The 9,103-nt window shown below is 45.5% G+C and overlaps 1 long non-coding RNA gene across 1 annotated transcript in view; it reads left to right on the top strand.

Moving 5' to 3' along the window:
* Window positions 1-9,103, top strand: part of LOC114067261 — a 35,309-nt gene that overhangs the window by 23,050 nt on the left and 3,156 nt on the right. Inside the window, exons 5-6 of the long non-coding RNA XR_003573361.1 lie at window positions 3,720-3,870; window positions 5,658-5,965. This is a non-coding gene — a long non-coding RNA (uncharacterized LOC114067261). The remainder of the gene's footprint in view (window positions 1-3,719; window positions 3,871-5,657; window positions 5,966-9,103) is intronic.

Raw genomic sequence — 9,103 nt, forward strand, 5'->3', positions numbered from 1 at the left:
GGCTGTGGATATTTCCCCCAACAGCAGCCCAAGGGTGAGGTGGTCCCTGGCCATGCTGATATCAGGGCTCTGGTGCCTGGCAGGAGGCACAACTGTGGTTGTTTTCTGGATACGGGTGTTATTGCCACATGAGAAATGCATGTGTCACATGGAGTGCAATTTTCCCGAGCTTTCTTATGTGTATGTTTCTTGATGCAAACTTCAGAGTGTTTGGTTACCAGACAGCGGTCCCAAGCAAGCACAGCAGCTGGGGCATTCGTGCTGCAGGCTTCCCAGTGCCCGAGTCTGTGGACAACACGCACATCTCTGTCATGAAACAGTCTCCTGGAAGTGTTCCCTGGAGCGTGTTTTCTTTTCAGCAGCAAGCAGGGGCATTTGCTGTCTTGGAAGGCCTTGCTGATGTATAACTTGGTGCTGGTTGCTACAAGCAGTAGAAACTTTTTCTGCATTAAAACGGAGAAAATCAAGCTAGAGTGGGCTAGAGCTATTCTCAGAGCATGCTGTGTTTGAGTAACCCAGTAGTTCTCTTTAAAGACTCTGAATAGCTTGGTTTATACAACCTTTTTTCACTGTTTAAAATTGATGTCTTGTTTTAACAGTAGATCAGTCTTGGCTAGTTTGTTAAAAAAAAAAAAAAAATCTGCATCGAGTTTATCCATAATTATCCACCTCTGAAATTCCAATTTTGCCTGTTCTCCATTTTCTCACAAATTGGCAATACTCTGAGCTTTCCTTGGAGGGATGGATCATGAAACAGAGATCAATGAGGAAATTTAAGTTTTCCCTACAATATAATACTAAAAAGCATAGGGCATTTTGTTGTGGTTTTTTTTTTTTTTTTTTTGTAATGATGGAGGAAAGATTGAAAATGAGATCTGAATATACTCCCCAGGCTCAGGAACCAGAAAACTATGAATAATAAAATCCATTGCAATTTTTCATTTGCTTGGGTTTTTCTGTTTTTAAACCAGCAATAGGATTTCAGAGGCTTCATTTGCACATTTATCCCTAGGAATGGCAATGCTGGGATCCTATCGAATACTGCAGGACAGCTGCTCCAAATTGCACTGTGTTTTCCCCGATTAGTCCATCCATCTTCCCAAAGTCCATTTCTTTCTACCCCAAAGCAGTTTCTCACTGATGGAGTTTGCTGTGTGACGCACTTTGCTGTGTTTTCAGTTTGCTGTGTGACCCAGAGGAGCCTGCAGCTCGCAGGGCGAGTGCCTCATGGCTGTGCCTTTCCCAGGTACTTCCCACAAGACAGGTATCCGTTCTGTCTGCTCCCAGGGCTGGTCATTGCAGGATATGAATAGATTCCTTCCAAAACTAGGTGGTAAATGGACACTTTTGGTAAAATCCCAGCCTGGTTTGAGGACTGCTGGTGGTGGCAGCTACAGCCATGGGAGGCTGATTTGATTCCAGAGTGCAGGTGTCTGCAGGCTCCCTTTTTGTTGTGTTTCCTGGTAGGCTTTCCAAGGTGGCAGATGGGGAGAAGTGCTGCGACTGGAATGACTTTCCCCCCTGGCCACCCTGCAAGAGGGGTAGCCTGCCCTGAGTAGCACCCTCTCACCATGGGCTGAGCCTGTCACCTGCCTTCATGTGCCATGATGCCTCTTCCACTAGGGCTGCTCACAGTGTGGGCACCAAGTATATCCACTGATAGAGAAAAATCCCAGGGAAGGAGGGTAAAGCACAGGTACTTTCTTGCTGCACCTTTAATCAGGACTTTGCTGTTTTGCTGCTCGGAAAGGAAATTGGGTTTGGGGTTTTTTTTAATCCCTCTCTTCTCCCAGGTCTCCAAAAGGATGCATGCTGTTCTCTAGCAGTCTTATGTATCCTGTTGTGCATCCCGATCACTGAGGAGGAACTGTGCTTGTTCCAACCAGCATCCACTGAGCAGCCAGACCACTTGTGACAGAGAGGCACAGCTCCACCTTCTTTGCTCCTGAGCACTTTCTGCTGCTGGCTTTGCTTCTCTACCTGCTGTTTATAGTACAGGTTTGTCACAGATGTAAGCTCATTAATCATCCCAAGCCATGCTTCCCTGATTCCATTTATAGCACTTTCCTTCTCTATTCCGTTTCACAGCCCCCACCTTGGTCACTGCTCAGTTCTTGGAATCTGGGCTTTGTTTTTATTTAAGCCTGGAATGGATAAAGCATGAAAAAAGAGGAAAATTTGGAATGGCAGACGAACATCACAAGCAAAAATGTATGTAGGAGACATTTAATGTTAGACTACTCAGCCTAAAGTGCATGGGCAGGGGACTGGCAGCAAAGCTATTGAAGTGAAATAGAGACCATTTACCCTAAAAAGTTAATAGGCACAGGACAGACAAACAGGAGCCCTTTCATCCTCTTGGGATTTCTTGTGTCCTGCCAGCAGCTGAGATTGCTTTACTGCCCTTAGCACTGGTCAGTCCAGTGCTGACCCTTGGCCACCAGCCTGGCTGGGAGTCCCATGGGCAGCCCGCAGGAGGAGGGGAAGCGACACTGAATGTAAAATTCTCTGCAGAGGTATTTAGGTGCCCAAACATAGTGGCCTTTCAAGAGTGTGGTGGTTTGACCCTGGTTAGATGCCAGGTACCCACCAAAGCCACTGTACCACTCCCCTCTGCAATTGGACAGGGGTGAGGAAACACAAAAAAAGGCTCACGCATTGAGATAAGGACAGGGAGAGAGCACTTACTGATTATTGTCACGGGCAAAACATACTTGATTTAGGGAAATTACTTGAATTTATTACTAATCAAAATCAGATAATGAGAAGTGAAACAAATCTTAAAAAACACCTTCCCCCCACCCTCCCTCCTTCCTGATTTTCTACCTCCTCCCTGCCACAGCAGCACAGGGAGATGGGGAATAGAGGTTACGGTCAGTTCATCACGTGATGTTTCTGCTGCTGCTTCCTCCTCAGAGAGAGGAGTCCTTCCACTGCTCCAGCGTGGGGTCTCTCCCACAGGAGACAGCCCTCCACAAAGTTCTCCAGCATGAGTCCTTCCCATGGGCTACAGTTCTTCATGAACTGCTCCAGTGTTGGTCCCCTCCACATGGTCAGTCCTTCAGGAACAGGCTGCTTCAGTGTGGGTCACTCCTCTCTTCTCTGGCTGCAATTACTTCTGCACAATAACATTTTTCTTCTTAAATATGTTATCCCAGAGGTGTTATTGCCATCCCTGATGGGCTCAGCCTTGACCAGCAGCACATCCATCTTGGAGCCAGCTGACATTGGCTCTGTTGGACTTGGGGGAGGCTTCCAGCAGCTTCTCAGAGAAGCCACCCCTGCAGCCCCCCTGCAGAACCCAATGCATTAAGTTCTTTGGGAGACTGGAGGGAGAGAGGAGGAAAATACCCATTTCCGGGGTTGAGTCTGAAGAGCCTGACCCACCTTGAGGCCTTGGAAAACCTCATAAGGCACCTCTCTTCATGTCTAGGCTCCTAAATATCTTGGGAAATCTGCTTCAAAGTAGTTATTACTTCTGTTTCTGCCTGCTCAAGGCTGGGAACAGAGTCTCAGCGGTGTGTGGAACTTGCTGTGTGAAACTGCTGCCATAACACGAGGGTTGTACAGATTACAGGCGTGGCAAATGACTCCTTCAGTAGCATGTTCCTAGCTGACATTGGTTTGCAATAGGTCTGTCAACAGCAGCTGGAGAGATCCTGGAAGACAATATGTCAGTTGCCTGGGTTGGTTTTAATTCTTTAATCCTTTGTCTGCAGCTAACGTGTTGCAGTATTGCTTAGGGATGAGCTGTGCTGCTCCCACTGCTGTACTCTGGCTGGTTTGGAGTGTGGGGTCTGCCTGGCCGGGTCCAGGAGGAGCTGGGAAGATGGACTGGCCTGCAGGACTGTTTGAAAGCTGCACAGACCTGTAAGTCACTTGTATTTATATAATTTTATCCGTCTTTTTCTACATCTGAATTTTAAACATCCGTTATAAGGCAATACTGCTTTAGAGGTGAGCCAAGTTTTTCTTCTAAAACACATGTTCCCTAAAGCCTTAGTACTTCATTTCCTTTGTTCTGATTTATTGCTGTTGCCTTACCACATGTGCTAGGCAGAGCAGAGAAAAAAATACCCCAACCACAAAAAACTACATAACAGTCCTCTCTATCCTCTCCCCAGACCACATATATCAGGATTAACACAATGAATATATTATATCAGCTGTTTCAACAATGAACTAACTTATCTGTAATTTCTTAGCTGCTTCCAAGTAAATATGCTGATGAAGAGTGAGTGTAGGTTAATAATGTGAAGATTATGGTAAACCCAGTGAAAGCTACTGTGGGGAACTGAAAAAATGGAATAGATACTAAATCGTGGGAATGATAGTGAGATTAAAAAATAAAAATTGTTGGCTGATTTTCTAAATGGCATTTTGTAGATATAAATTTTTATGTGCCTTTTATCAATACCTAAAATGGCCTAATTTGTCAAAAGCTCTCTTCTACAAAATAAAGGCCACTTTTTGGTATCCCAGGGTAAGCATCAAGCAATCAAGGCATGCAATTGCTAGAAAAAAAAAAAGGGCAAAAAATAAAAAAAAAAAATTGGTTGTTACTGTGAGTTTTATAGGGCTCTTTGAGATAGAAAAGTTCTGTTGAAATTTGCTTTCTTGGAGGCTGTTCAGCCTTGACAATAACAGAAGGCTGAATTATTTTCACTGGGATTTATACTAAAGTAAGCTCCGTGTTTTCCTCTTCAAATGCAAAGCAATAATGCAGAGATTGAGTTGTGGCCACGAGTCAGATGAACCTCAGCAGAGAAAAGCTGATTTGGCACAGTGGGGTGTCTGTGCTGTGCCTCAGGCAAACCTAGGAAGTGCCCAAGTCCAGACCCACAACTGGGATTGTTGTAAGTCTGCAAAAACTTCCCTATCCGTAATGGAGTTTGTGACTCCCTGAGCACACATTGGATGTCTGGTGTCTCGGCCACGTCCCTGGACATGGTGGGACTGGTGACTGACTGAAATGATTCTGTGTTACTGTGAGGGTTTCCAAGGTGTAGTTTGTGTCCGGTCCCCACTGGCCACTCTCACACTGTGCAGGACTGGAGAGCTGCTGGCTGGTTCCTGTGTGCCACGTCCAGGTGGCTGCTACCAGCACTAAGCAGAATTGGGGATTTTGTGAGCTGGTGGTTACCACTAAGCTCAGAGGGCTGGGATGCAGCCTCTCTTTGCAGACAGACCTGTTCGCCTTCCCAATGGCAGCGATAGCAGGGGGCTGGGATACACTTCCCTCCAAGATCACCACGGGCTTTAGGAAAGATGAAGTGGTGAAACACATTGTGTCCCAATGCTCTAGAAACATAAAGGTCAACTGACACCAAGCAGTCACAAGGGAAGGGATATCAGAGGGGAACAATCTCAATACTTGCCTCCTGAATACTTTCTTCCGTTCCATGAACCAGATGGGCAGCAGCTCGTGCTGTCGGGTACTCTCACATTATTATCTGAGCTGATGTACCACGAGCTGCAGTTCTTTACTTGTGTTTTCCCTTTGAGTCAGGCTATTGATGGGAAGTTTGTTGTCATACTCAGGCCTGTTAACTGTATTAGTTAACAAAGGAGAGCATTCAAACGCCTGCTCAGAGGCATATTTGTCTTTTTTTTTTTTTTTAATTAATTTTTTTCCCTCCTTTTTAAATGGAAACAAGCTTTCCTAGCAGAATGTTTAATGGAATCTGCTTCCTTGAAACCAAAATGAGGCAACAGCTGAGATTGCAGCAAGCTGCAACATCTCATTGCTGGATGGAGGCACATCCTGTTACAAGTGGTGCTGCTGCAAAACCTCAGAAAAAGAACCTACAGAGACCTGCCTGGTCTGTGAACTCCCCTGAGGTGAGCTGAAGACGTAATTTCACTTGGTTTCTTTGAAGAAAGAGCTGTACATACTCCAGGCAACTTCAGTGAACAGAAGCTTCAGTAAACCTAGACCTGAATTTGAGAGAATTTGGCTCAATGGGTGGGTTTCTGTGAAAACTAAGTCAAATTTTGTCCCCAAACCAGTAAAACTTCCTGGTTTTGAGCATCTCTGGAGGATTCAGTTAAGCCAGGAAGTCGAGGACACTGATGACACAGAAACTCCGTGCTGGTGCATAAGTCTCACCTAAATCCTAAAGTCAAGATCAAATGCTAGTATAAAATGAACAGACTGCTGCTTTGACAAAACTCTGAGGACAACTACTCTAAAATATGTATCATTGAGCATCTTTGTAATAATAATAATAATAATAATAATAATAATAATAATAATAATAATAATAATAATAATAATCATCCAATGACTTTAGACTGCTTTCAGGTCCAACCAAGCAGTGCTTAAAGCAGTGTACTTGGTACCAAGGTCTTGTAAATTCTTTGTATTAGTATGACTTGTGTGGTTCTTGGAAGCTTTCTGAAAGGGCAAATTCTGTTTTGTGTTGGAGGAAAAAAGTCAAACTGTGCTTGCCTGGTTGAAATCTACTTGTGAGAAGGTCTTTCTCAGAAAGACTAAAGAGCCTTGGGCCCTTTTTTGTTTTCTTAGAAAACAGGAAATGAGTTTTAGCTCTGCAGTTAATTTCTTAAGTGACTTGCTTTCTACGATCACTTCTGGGTTCTGGAATGCTACAGAAGTTATCTGAGGGCATTTTCAACACTTCAAAATTAAAATCAAATTGTTTGAAATAGTGCCAGCATTTTAATGAAAAATATTTTCTTTAAACAAACATTTGAGGACTTTCAGGGTTTTTTTAATCACAAGAGCATTCTTAACCCCAACACTTTTTCCTCATGGTTTTTCAAGGGTCCGTTCTGCACTGCTAAAACCAAACGTGTCTCAGAATGTAATCAAATTCCAGATCTTTTCAGCAAAAATCTAGATGAGTGGAGAGTACTCATTTCTCACACAGCACAAAGACAGAAGTAGGTGTAACTGCAAATATCATCTTTGTCTCTGTGCCCACAGAAATGTCTGGGCAGCAATACCAGCAAAGGCTTCTGCTGTGTGGAGAGGGGTCAGGCGTGAAGCTGAGACCTGTGCGACTCTCAACAGTGAGCATGGAATCATGGAGGCAGGAGCTGGCTGTAAATTAATTGCTGCACAGATACTCTGGTACCTAGCTTTCCCTGCAGTGGAGATGAGAGAGCCACAGAAGCTGCTGCAGATTAATGGGAGAGGATTGGTCCAGCCCTTGCATCTTTGGAGGGGTTTGGTGAGTTTATACAGAGCTCGGGGGATGTTGCGTGTAGCCGGAGGGTGAGTCTGGGTGCCAGGAGCAGCACCGAGTCTGGAGTTCTGAAGCACTGGAGCTTCTACCTGGAGCTCTTCCAACACTCAGGACATGGCTGGCTCTTGCTCTTTTCCCATGCCGTGGGATTTAGCTGGCCCCGAGGCATTTCATGGATGCTACAGCCTCTCAGGCACAGGTGGGTTTGAGCTGTAAGTCAGAGCAGCCAGAAGCTGCCCTGTATCCTGCTATAGAGACCTGTAAATCCAGGGACTGGTGTTTCTGGCAAAGTCCATCTAGGTCAGTGTCTCGTTCCTGACAGAGGTCAGCAGCAGCTGCCCAGGAGATGAGTTTGAGAACAGGATACGCGTGTGATAAGGTCATTCCTTGATGCTCTCTGCTAGCTCTGGGATTTTTAGAAACAAAGGATTTCCATGGAGCTCGGTGGCCTTGTTCTTCTCCAAGAAGACCCCACATCTGGGCTCTGGGTGCCAGCCCTGCTGCCTGCCTGGGGGTCGAGGTTTCTGGTGGTGGTGTGTGAAAGCCCTCAGTGCAGGGGCTTCTCTTGGAGAACAGTGGCTGTCCCTTGGGCAGCTCTCAGCCCTGCTAGGATAAGGCCTTGCTCTTGCCCTAGCCAGGGGTTTGGTTACAGTTGCTGGGTGATCACTGACTGTGAGAATGGGAAATTAAATCAAGCTCTAGAAAAACAGTGGTTGAGGGTTTCTGACATCATTTCATAGGTGGAGTTGTGAGAAGTGGGACACTTTAAGGTAAAGGAAGCCAGCTGGGCATGTGGTTTTATTTATTACTGCCTCTTTGATGGATGTTTCTCCTTAGGGAGATCAGAAGCAGGGCTGATTGAGGAGTAGGTACCCTGCTCTGACAGACTCTGTCGTGTCTGTGGGTCATAAATGAAGAAGCCTGAAAGAAGTTCCCCTCAGCAACACAAATTCCTTGCTATTGTCAAGTAACTGCAGACCTTGTATGTTGGCAAAAAAAAAAAAAAAAAAAATTAAAAAGCCTTCCTAATGAGCCCAGCAACACAAGCTCCTCAATCAGCTGCAGGTCAGAGAGCCAGTGCTGCACGTGTGCTTTCAGAAAGGGTGTGGAGCAGAAAGCGTGCTGTAGGATTTGGGATGGTTTTTTGTCTTTTGGGTGCTATTGGTTACACTCGGTCCATCAGCAAATGCTTGTAAGAGATGCTGTCATTCATTTGCTGAGAAGAACACGTGTAAGTACAAGTGACCATGTGATCTCAAGACTTTGATGTGTTTCCCAATGTATTAGATTTTCTGGTATCCACTTGGAGATTAACCACATTAGAGCAGGCTGCCTACAAGATAAATTTCCTATTACAAATGTTGCGACATTCCCAACTTCCCTAGCCTTTTCCTGCAGCAGTAAGTAAACTCTTTAAAGAGCTGGTAGCAAGGGAAACAGTCTAAGTCTTCAGAAACCTCTTCCCACGTGTAACCTTAAAAGTTAAAACACTGCGATCCAGAGAAGCTGCAAACATAAAAGAGCTGCATAAAACCTCTTCCGATCTCTGGACATGGAAGTCCTTCAGGATACTCTTTTTTGACACATATTGCCATACATTGTGAAGGTAATGCTGTCACACCCCCCCCGGTGGTCCAGGGGAAAATTCACTGCACTGTCACTGCAGAGACCCGGGTTCGATTCCCGGTCGGGGCCCCTCCCCGGGCAGATGGAGCTCGTTAGCCCTGTAAGGCAATCCATCTACGTCCTGAGGACCTCGCTGCCACCGTCCAAGCGTGCTTGGCCCCGGCAGATGAACCTCAGGATTAAAGGGTGGGCTCAGTTCCGCGCACACTGTGTCTCACCTAAAAAATCCAATGCGCAGGCTGGAAGGTGGAAAGACCTTCCCCGGTTCT

This window comes from Empidonax traillii, unplaced genomic scaffold, assembly GCF_003031625.1.
Source record: "Empidonax traillii isolate 1590-97213 ecotype Southwest subspecies unplaced genomic scaffold, ASM303162v1 scaffold889:size374758, whole genome shotgun sequence".
Lineage (NCBI taxonomy): Eukaryota > Metazoa > Chordata > Aves > Passeriformes > Tyrannidae > Empidonax > Empidonax traillii.